Source organism: Oryx dammah, unplaced genomic scaffold (assembly GCF_014754425.2).
Source record: "Oryx dammah isolate SB20612 unplaced genomic scaffold, SCBI_Odam_1.1 HiC_scaffold_29, whole genome shotgun sequence".
NCBI classification, from domain to species: domain Eukaryota; kingdom Metazoa; phylum Chordata; class Mammalia; order Artiodactyla; family Bovidae; genus Oryx; species Oryx dammah.
Window position 1 is genome coordinate 72,533,869 of NW_024070213.1, and position 11,875 is coordinate 72,545,743.

Consider the following 11,875-nt stretch of genomic DNA (forward strand, 5'->3'; position numbering starts at 1 on the left):
AACTGAATCACTTTTGTACACCGGAAATGAACACAACGTTGTAAGTCAACTGTATTTCAATAATAAAAAAAGTATTATGACTTATCTTTACCAATAATAAAATAAAAGACATTGGGCACTGTTTAAATGACTTAAATAATCAGATATAAATAATATTGGACATTTAATTAATTTTCCTATTAAACTCCAGGTACATCCTTAGGAATAATTATAGCAAAATTAAAGTGTTATTTTTTATTTGCTTGTCTGAGCTGTGGTGTGTTAAATGTGCAACCTCATTATTTGTATAATAATCTATTACAGTTTTGTTTACAGATCTATTTCCCTCATCTTTTCAGCATTGTCTAGGGTCGAAACTAATTAGAGCTGGTAAGGCAGTTGTTTTGTTTGCTCCAGCCAATGAGATTAAGTGTACCATGCTGCCGAGACTCTTAGCCAATGAAAGCATCCTGAATTCCCCTCTGTTTAGTGTGATGCAAGTGCCTCATTTGTGCTGTTTTGGTTTTAATTTTCTGCTGTTTTTTGGGTTTTAAGGAACAGTTTGACCCAAAATGTCTGACATAATCTTTGTAAGTGGTAGTGCTGGCTCACAATATAAAAACAAAAAAATACCATGACATCTAAAAAAAAAAAGAAAAAAAAGAAACCCACACATGTGTTAGGGTGACCTGAAATAGGAGGTAGATAATTAGAAGTTGGCTCCCCCTTCTAGATTTGGCAACATGAGAAAAAGCTTGGAGATCTGTGTGCGTATGAGGCAGCTCCTCCTCATGGGGAAGGCACAGTGTCTTTGTAAACACTTTGAAGATCAACAGTGGAAACCTCTGGAACCTGTGGTAGATACTGGACAATTCCAAACACCTCAGCGACCAGCAGAAGTTTAAACCGAGTCATCAGGCAGAGACTGCTGATCTTCAGGGCAGCAGTGCTCTGCTTCCCTCAAGGCATCCACTGAGCATGGCAACAACCACTCCAGCTTGTCTTGGGAGGAAGATTTTAATGCCACCAAAGACTGCTCCACAGTCCTGCAAGGCAGTACTGCTTTTGTGAGACTTTAATTTGAAGTCCACATGGACCTGCTGTTCAGAGGCACCTATCCCTTCCTAAGCCAAATTTCCCAGTTCTGAGTTGTACCGTAATTTTTCACTCAATACAAAATTAACATTAGTCATGATTCTCAGTGGTAAGTATCAGAAACTAACTGTATTAGTTTGCTGTGGCTGTCTTGGCAAAGTACCACAAATGAGATTGTCTCAGCACAATAGAAATTTATTGTCTCATGATTCTGGAGGTCAGAAGTCTGAAATCAAGGTGTCAGTAGAGCCATGATTATGTTACATCACATGGCAAAAGGGAGATCATGTGGGTTGGCTAATTCTAATCACAGGAGCCTTGAAACTCGGAGCTTTCTTTGGTTAGTGGGACAGGGGGGAGTCTGAGATTCAAAATACAGGCATCCCTTGGAGACAGTGTGGGTTCAGTTCCCTAGCTTTGCAGTAAAGTGAATATTGCAATAAAGAGAGTTGCACAGATTTTTTTCCTTTTTTTTTAGTTCTACAGTTTATTGCTACCAACCCATCTCCCTCCACCCTCACGCACGCATGCTCAGTCATGTAACCCCATGGACTGCAGCCCGCCAGGCTCCTCTGTCCATCAACTTTTCCAGGCAAGAATACTGGAGTAGGTTGCCATTTCCTTCTCTGAGAGTTGCACAAATGTTTTAGTTTCCCACTGCATATAAAAATTGTTTCCTTTATACTGTAGCATATTAAGTGTGCAATAGCATTATGCCTAAAAAACAATGTACGAACTTTAATTTAAAAATACTTTGTTTCTAAAACACTAGCTGTCATCTGAGTCTCCAAAGAGTTGTAGTCTTTCTGCTGGTGGAGTCTTGCCTCAGTGTTGATGGCTGCTGACGGATCAGGGTGGTGGCTGCTGAAGGTTGGGGTGGCTGTGGCAGTTTCTTAAATAATACCACAGGGAAGTTTGCCACATCAGTGAATCTCTCCATGACAAATTTCTCTGTAGCATGTAGTGCTGTTTGATGGCATTTTACCTACAACAGAACTTCTTTCAAAATTGGAATCAGTCCTCTCAAACCCTGCCAACTGCTTTATCAACTAAACTTAAACAATACTCTAAATCCTTTGTTTTCATTTTAACCATCTTCATGGCATCTTCACCAAGAGTAGATTCCATTTCAAGAAAGCTCTCACTCTGTTGATCCATAAGAAGCAACTCCTCATCCATTCAAGTTTTATCATGAGATTGTTGCAATTCAGTCACATCTTTGGGCTCCAATTCTAATTCTAGTTCTCTTGCTCTTTCCCTCGAGTCTACAGTTACTTCTTTCACTGAAGTCTTTAATTCCCCAAGGTCATCCTTGAGAGTTGGAATCAACTTCTTTCAAACTCCTGTTAGTGTTGATGTTTTGACCTTGTCTCATGAATTGTGAATGTTCTTAATGGCATCTAGAATGGTGAATTCTTTCCAGAAGATTTTCAGTTGGCTTTTGTCCAGACTCATCATGAGGAATCACTGTCTATAGCAGTTGAAGCCCTAGGAAATCTAGTTCTTAAATACTAAAACTTGAAAGTCAGAATTACTTCTTGATCCATAGACTGCAGAATGGATGTTGTGTTAGCAGTCATGAAAACAAAATCAATTAATTAAATAGTTGTACATCTCTATCAGAGCCCTGGGGTGACCAGGTGCATTGTCAGTGAGCAATATTTGGAGAGGAATCTTTTTTTCTGAGAAGCAGGTCTCAGCAGTGGGCTGAAAATGTTCAGTAAACCATGTTGTAAACAGAGGTGCCATGGCCTGGTGTGGTCATCTGTCTAGACCACTACAACTTTCTCCATCTCAGCAATAAGGCTATTTTGCTTTCTTATCGTTTGTGTGTTCACTGGAGTAGCACTTCTAATTTCCTTGAAGAACTTTTACTTTGCATTCACAGCTTGGTTAACTGGCACAAGAGGTCTAGCTTTTGTCCTGTCTTGGCTTTCAACATGCCTTCCTCACTAAGCTTAATCATGTTTAGCTTTTGATGATGTGAGAGACTTAGGATTCTTCCTGTCATTTGAAAACTTAGAGGCCATTGTAGGGTTATTAATTGGTCTAATTACAATACTGCTGTGTCCTAGGAAATAGGAAGCTCAAGAAGAGGGGGAGAGGAAGGAGACTGGCTGGTTGGTGGAGCAGTCAGAACACATACAACATTTACGGGTTAAGTTTGCCTTCTTATACAAGTGCAGCTTGTGGCACCCCAAAACAATGATAATATTAGCATCAAGGATCACTGATCACAGATCACCATAATATATGTAATAATGAAACAGTTTGAAATAATGCCAAAATTACCAAAACATGACACCGAGACGTGAAGTGAGCAGATGCTATTGAAAAAATGGTGCTGATAGACTTGGTTGATACAGGATTGCCATACACTTTTTATTTGTGTTTTTTTTTTTTAAAAAAAAGCAGCATCCACAGTACAATAAAGCAAAATAAAATAAAGTATGCCCCATAAAGTGACTCACCACACTATTGTTGCCTTTAAAATGAAAGGAGCCATGTGTTGAATGCAGGCAGTCTTCAGGAGCTGAGAGCAGCCCCCACTGACAGTCAACAGGGAAAGGGGGTCACAGTTCTGTAACTAACACAAACTGAATGTGGCCCCAAATCTGAAGGAGCTAGAAAGTGGGTTCTTTTCTAGAACCCCCAGGTAGGAGCTCAAGCTTGCCAATCTTGGGTTTGACTTCATGAGGCCTGGAGCAGGGAAACCCAGTTGAGTTCACTTACACTGCTCTTTTTCTAAAAAAGAAAAAAATTATTTATTGTCTATTTTTGGTTGTGCTGGGTCTTCATTGCTACGTGCCTTTTCTCTAGTTGTGGAAGGTGGGTGCTGCTCTCTAAGTTGCGGTGCGCGGGCTTCTCATTGTGGTGGCTTCTCTTGTTGCAGAGCATGGGCTCCAGGGCACTCGGGCTCACTAGTTGCAGTGGGTAGGCTCTATAGTATTTGCCATTCCTGGTCTCTAGAGTATAGGTTCAGTAGTTGTGGCGCATGGGCTTAGTTGCTCTGCAGCATGTGGGATCTTCTCAGACCAGGGATAAAACTCATGTCTTCTGCGTTGGTAGGTGGATTCTTTACCACTGAGCCCACCAGGGAAGCCCTCACTTGGACTTCTGATACACAGAACTGTAAGCTAATATATTTGTTTTACTTTAAGCCACTCTGTGATAATTTGTTACACAGCAATAGAGAACCACTACGTTATTCTTTTGATATTGGGCTGGGAAGGTGGAGGGTGGGGAAAAATAACCTTCTTTACATGATTGCCCTCCGAATTTGTTTCCCTTTTATGAGTTGTGCATAATCATGGTTCCTTTATATGAACAATTCCAGCTACATGATGAAGACATTTCTGCCCCCTTTCTGTTGTTTTTTTTCGAATTCTCTGTTTAATACCAGTTGAACATCAGTTGCCTCCACGTGGCTGGTGTCCAAAAGCTAGCTCTCCAAAGGGATCCTCTGACTTGGTCCTGGTGGGAAGTTGGACAGGGAGGATCTGAATGAAATGCAATTTCTTCTGCAACAACTCAGCATATTGCACCATACACATTCTATAGTCTCTTGCTGCTGGGATTCTGTTAAAAGGCAGTGTTCATCTTAGGGGCTACCAGTAAAACTCCTTACACCCTTGCCATCTTCTTAAGGGCCTGTGAGAAAAACTCCAGCAAGCTTTCCACACCAAGGCAGGAGATACCACTCAAACTCACTATGTCTCTTCTGCCAGTTGAGTGGTTCATCAACTTCCAGATAAGACATGATCAGTTTCAGATTTGCTAAAGCTGAAGCTCCAGTACTTTGGCCACCTCATGCGAAGAGCTGACTCATTGGAAAAGACTCTGATGCTGGGAGGGATTGGGGGCAGGAGGAGAAGGGGACGACCGAGGATGAGATGGCTGGATGGCATCACTGACTCGATGGACGTGTTTCTGAGTGAACTCTGGGAGTTGGTGATGGACAGGGAGGCCTGGCATGCTGTGATTCATGGGGTCGCAAAGAGTCGGACACGACTGAGCGACTGAACTGAACTGATGGGATGTTATAAACTCTCCGTTCCTCCAGAAGGTGACCTAGTTTGTTCCTGGTCCTCCCTTTAAACTCTCAGTGGTAAAAGTTATCAAACTGGTGGAACCTGTATTGCCCCTGTGGGAACCAGAGTTTCAAGTCAAGAACTGGGTCTAATTTGAACTTAGTCTTGAAGAACTGAGCAACTATTCTTCATAGAGCAGCATCCCCAATAACATCCTGAGGATTGAAGCCACTGGTAACCTCTGAGGACAGGATAGGACACCAGTTATGCTCCATATTGGGGCTTCCCCAGTGGCTCAGTGGTAAAGAATCTGCCTGCAATGCAGGAGTCGCAGGAGATACAGGTTCAATCCCTGGGTCGGAACGAACCCCTGGAGAAGGGTCCATAGGCTCACAAAAAATCGGACACGACTGAAACAACTTACTTAGCAGGCACACACGCACGCTCCATATATTATCCTGTTGCATGATTCTTGTTACAAATTTAATTCATTAGTGTCTTTATGAGAAAAAAGCCCTAAGTAAATAATAACTAAGTAGAGTTTATCCAAATAAATACAAGGATAGTTCAATATTAGTAAATCTATCACTATACTCTTACCATATTAACATATTAAAGAGAAAAACACTTCATCATTCTAGATGCATAAAGAAGCATTTGATAAAACTGAACACACACACACACACACACACATATATATATATATATTAGTTGACCAGTTTTTTTTTTTAGTTGACCAGTTTTTAATACTGACGCATAGCCTAGAGGGGTGGGATGAGGTTGAGGGATGGAAGGGAGGTTTAAGAAGGAGGGGACACATGTACTCATGGCTGATTCATGTTCTTGTATGGCAGAAACCAACACAACATTGTAAAGCAATTATCCTCCAATTAAAAATTAAAAAATTTTAAAATTGTTACAGAAGAGTACATATGACACATGTCAAGATGTTTATGAAAAAAAAAAAGATGTTTATGAGATGTTGAGAAGTATAAATAATTATTAAAAAGTAATATACTTTCATAAATATTTATGGATTTCTGGTCATTTTTATTAGCAATTTATTATCTACGTTTTCTAATATTTTTATTTTATTTTATTTTTAACAACCAAAACATTTTGTATTAGAGTATAGCCGATTAACAATGTTGTGATCGTTTCAGGGGAACAGTGACGGGATTCAGCCATACATACACATGTATCCATTCTCTCCAAAACCCCTTCCCATCCAGGCTACCACATACCATTAAGCAGAGTTCCATGTGCTATACAATAGGTTTTTGTTGGTTCTTCATCTTAAATATAGCAGTGAACACTTATATATTTTAAAAAAGTAAAAACCTGTGAATAGAAGAAACTTTTATAGTGTAATAAAGGGCATCTACCTAAAACTGACAGCAAAAATCAAACTTCAAAAGCATTTTTATTAAAGTTCAGCATATGACAAGGATACCCACTATCATTACTACTATTTTCTAAAGTAATACTTTTTATAATCGTTTTAAGACAAGGAAATAAATAAATTCCCTCACAAACCAGCAGTTAGGAAGGATGCCATGCTCTGTGCTTTCGCTGCTGAGGGCCTGGGTTTCATTCCTGCTCAAGTTAATAAAATCCCACAAGCCACGTGGTTCAGCCAAAAAATATATATATATATATGTATATATATATGCTTCCCTGATGGCTCAGTGGTAAAGAATCTGCCTGCAATGCAGGAGACTCAGGTTTGATCCCTGGTTCAGGTAGATCCCCTGGAGAAAGAAAAAGTGAAAATGTTAGTCACTCAGTCATGTCTGACTCTTTGTGACCCCATGAACTATAGCCCACCAGGCTTCTCTGTCCATGGAATTCTCCAGAGAAGTGAATGGTAGCCCATTCCAATATTATTGCCTGGGAAATCCCTTGGACAGAGGAGCCTGGCAGGCTACAGTCCATGGGATCACAAAAGAGTCGGACATGATTTAGCAACTAAACAACAACAAATATATATATGCATAAGAAAGAAAGAGACAATTTGAGATTTTTACAGATGAGATTATTATATAGAATATTCAAAAGCATCTATTGGAAAATTAGTTATATTTCTAAAACAAAATGCAGCAGTGTTACTGGCTCTAAAGTCAAAACACAAAAATCAGCAATTGTCCTATATGCCAAGAATAACCAACTAGAAAGAAACCAGAAAAAGATATAACAGCAATTATACAATAGCAATAAAAATTATAAATTACCTCAGAAAAAAACAGTCAAAGATACTAGAGCCCTGGGGAGAAAATGATAAAGCATTATTAAAGAATGTTAAAGGGAGACCTGAAAAAAAAGGAACAATCTGTTATGTTCTCATCTGGGAAGAATCCAAACTGAAAGGATGTCAGTTTAATCTATTAATCCAATACAATTTGAATCAAAATTCCAATAAGATTCTTTTTTATGAATTAGACAACCTGATTCTAAAAATGACATTAAAGAAGAGTCAAAACAATAGTGAAAAAGATAAGGCTAGCTTCCCCTATTAGAGGTTGAAACTTACCATTATAGATTATTACCCTATGGCTCAGCAGTTCCTCTTATAGGTATGTGCATATAGTCTATTGTACTTACTGTTTATAGAGTCAATGTCTAAAAACATGGAATCAGCAGATAAATATCAAGTTGATAATTACGATTGCCTCAAGAGAGAGAGGGGAATCGGATTAGGAATGAGAATGAGGGAATTTCAGTTTTTAATGTTCTGCTTTTAAAATATATCTGAAGTAGAAGTGACAAATGTATATTATAGGCAGTGGTGACACTGGGTAATAATTATTTTGTGAATATTTCTGCACACTTGAATCTTTTGAAAATAAGCAAAAAGTAGATTGTTTCTCCAAATAGAACTAAAAATCCTGTATTAATAGATACTGTTTGCTGGGATTTGCTTTTTAAATAACACTATCTTCAGATGTTTGCAAAGATATGAGAAATTTGATCTATTTCTGTAATTTTAGATGGTCTCATAAATATTGTAAAGCTTGCAGCATTCTAAACATTCTGAGATAAATCTTAATTTTTTTTTTTTTTTACCATTCTTTAAAGATTAGTCAGTTGTCATTAATAAATGCAAGTAAGAAGTGGCTCTTGGACCAGGATAAAAGTCTATTATAGATGTGTTTGCAGAGCTTAGGTGCCAAAGAACGCAAAGATACTCAAGGTATCTCCATCTCTTAGAACAAAAGAGGGTATCAAGAACAATGTTGCTAAATATTAAGCAGAAGGTGCCTCCAGAGAAGCCTCCAGGCAGCACAGCAAGGGCAGAGTGATACAGGACACCCATGGATGGGATGGATGCACGCAGGGAAACAGCAGCAGCTGGTCTGCGTTTTTTTCCTTAATAGTAAAGTCACAAACAGCAGTAACTGGTTTGTTTTTTTAAAAAACTTTTTATTCTGTATAGGGATGCGTGTGGCTCAGATGGTAAAGCGTCTGCCTACAATGCAGGAAATCCGGGTTCGATCCCTGGGTCGGGAAGTTCCCCTGGAGAAGGAAATGGCAACCCACTCCAGTATTCTTGCCTGGAAAATCTCATGGACAGAGGAGTCTGGTAGGCTACAGTCCATGAGGTTGCAAAGAGTCGGACACAACTGAGCGACTTCACTTCTTCATAGCAGATTAACAATGTTGTGACATTTCAGATGAACAGCAAAAGGACTTGGCCATATATAAATGTGTCCATTCTCCTCCAAACTCTCCTCCCATCCAGGCTGCCACATACCATTGAGCCTAGTTATCTGTGCTATACAGTTGGACCTCATTGGTTATCCATTTTAAATACAGCTGTGTGTACATGTCCATCCCAAACTCTCTAGCTACCCCTTTCCCCTACAGGAACTGCTTTTAGAGTGAGTGGGTCCAGTGTGTTTTCTTTCTTCATTTTCTTTGACTTCTGCAGTATTCAGTATCATTACTTGGCTCCTCTGGTTTTTGGGACACTACCATAAGGCCAGTCATTGGTTGGCCTTCTGGTCATTTCTCTCATTTTCTGCTGTTTGTTCCCTTGCTACCTTATCCCAGTTTAGTCTCTTTCCTTTGAGGAACTCATCAGGTTTTAAGTGTAGAGCCAACTGATAGGGACAGAGTAAAGGGACAAAGTAAGTGATTAAACTGTTAATTCCACTAGGGGATTGTAAGTAGGAAAAAAATATGGAGGACCCCTGTAAGTTAATGATTATTCAAGAAAGCAGGTTTGCTTAACCACAAAATCGAGCAGGCTTGCTTAGCAATAAAACCATACAACAAAACATGCCCCCAAACAATAAAACAATGGTGGCATGACACACACATCCTGCCCAGTGAGCTCAGTTAATAATCCCTAGAACGTGCTCTTGCAGATGTAAAAAAACAATTTGTGAACCTAGCTTGGCCACGGTGTCATTGTTGTTTAGTTGCTGTAGCCCACCAGGCTGCTTTGTCCATGAGATTTCCCAGCCAAGAATACTGGAATGAGTTGCCATTTCGTTCTTCAGGGGACCTTCCTGACCCAGAGATGAAATCCACGTCTCCTGGATTGACAGGTGGATTCTTTGCTGCTGAACCACCAAGGAAGCCTAGCTTGACCATGTAGGGACAAGAAAACTCCCTTGCTCAACCTGGAGGAGGAACTGATAATGGAAGCATGACATCTACTTGAGAAAGACAAAGTAGTTCTTCTCTCCCTCCCCATTTTTCCTTTGATTATAAAACTATACTGAGTTCTTTTAGAGATACCAAGGGAACATTTCATGCAAAGATGGGGTCAATAAAGGACAGAAATGGTCTGGACCTAAAAGAAGCAGAAGATATTAAGAAGAGGTGGCAAGAATACACAGAAGAACTGTACAAAAAAGATCTTCATGACCCAGATAATCATGATGATGTGATCACTAATCTAGAGCCAGACATCTTGGAAAGTAAAGTCAAGTGGGCCTTAGAAAGCATCACTACGAACAAAGCTAGTGGAGGTGATGGAATTTCAGTTGAGCTGTTTCAAATCCTGAAAGATGATGCTGTGAAAGTGCTGCACTCAATATGCCAGCACATTTGGAAAAGTCAGCAGTGGCCACAGGACTGGAAAAGGTCAGTTTTCATTCCAATCCCAAAGAAAGGCAATGCCAAAGAATGCTCAAACTACCGCACAGTTGCACTCATCTCACATGCTAGTAAAGTAATGCTCAAAATTCTCCAAGCCAGGCTTCAGCAATACGTGAACCGTGAACTCCCTGATGTTCAAGCTGGTTTTAGAAAAGGCAGAGGAACCAGAGATCAAACTGCCAACATCCGCTGAATCATGGAAAAAGCAATAGAGTTCCATAAAAACATCTCTTTCTGCTTTATTGACTATGCCAAAGCCTTTGACTGTGTGGATCACAAGAAACTGTGGAAAATTCTGAAAGAGATGGGAATACCAGACCACCTGACCTGCCTCTTGAGAAATCTGTATGCAGGTCAGGAAGCAACAGTTAGAACTGGACATGGAACAACAGACTGGTTCCAAATAGGAAAAGGAGTACGTCAAGGCTGTATATTGTCACCGTTGGAGAAGACTCTTGAGAGTCCCTTGGACTGCAAGGAGATCCAACCAGTCCATTCTGAAGGAGATCAACCCTGGGATTTCTTTGGAAGGAATGATGCTAAAGCTGAAACTCCAGTACTTTGGCCACCTCATGTGAAGATTTGACTCATTGGAAAATATTCTGATGATGGGAGGGATTGGGGGCAAGAGGAGAAGGGGACGACAGAGGATGAGATGGCTGGATGGCATCACGGACTCGATGGATGTGAGTCTGAGTGAACTCTGGGAGATGATGATGAACAGAGAGGCCTGGCGTGCTGCGATTCATGGGTTTGCAAAGAGTCGGACACGACTGAGCGACTGAACTGAACTGAACTGAGGCCTTGGGGTGTGGCATCCCCTTGCCCTCCCGCTTATAAGCCTCACAAGAGCCTGTCCCAGTATATTACTTCTTATCTATCACTTTGCCTCTCACTGAATTCTTTCTGTGCTGAGACAGAAGGGACTGTGGTACTGGAGCTCTTTGGAGGCCCCTGAAATGACACCTAAACTTGATAGCTCTGTCTTCGGCCTGAGTTTCATTTCTGTATTTTCTACCATGAACTCTTCATTCTGTGGTGCATCATCCAAAATGCAACAACTCATTCAGCTTCATTTCTTCCAGACTTCTGGTCAGCAGTATCATTATTTCTTTGGGCGTAAATTCATAGTCTTCCTGCTAGGTGCTATGATGGCAAGGAGTATGACCATCTTCTTTACCAGGAGGGGCCCTGGAGAGTGCTTGTTACACTAGGTTAATTTTCCGTCTCTTTTCCCTGAAAGAATCCTTGCCTCATCTCTTTTTTCCCCCAACACTCCAAATACTATCACTTCATTTTTGCCCTTCTTTTTTTGCTTCCATTAGGGGAAAAAAAAAAAGACTAATCTGATCAGTTCTACCCTTTGTTTCTGCTCTACTAACTCTGCCAAGAAGATTTTTTCAAATACGAGGCCAAAGAGAAGGGAGAAATTTGGTCCAGAGGAGGCTTGCCAGACTATTCATGAATTTGGTCATGGTGATGCTGTTAAAAAGTTTAAAGTAATTCACCAGTTTACATTCTTCCCCTTTGTCCACTGCCTACCCTGTCCAAAGCCCATATTTCCTTTGTTGGACATTTAAGGAAACATCCAAATTCTTAAAATTCTTTTTCGTGTTTGTTATGCAAGACAAACTTGTTTCTGAAACAGCCCTTTATATTTTCAC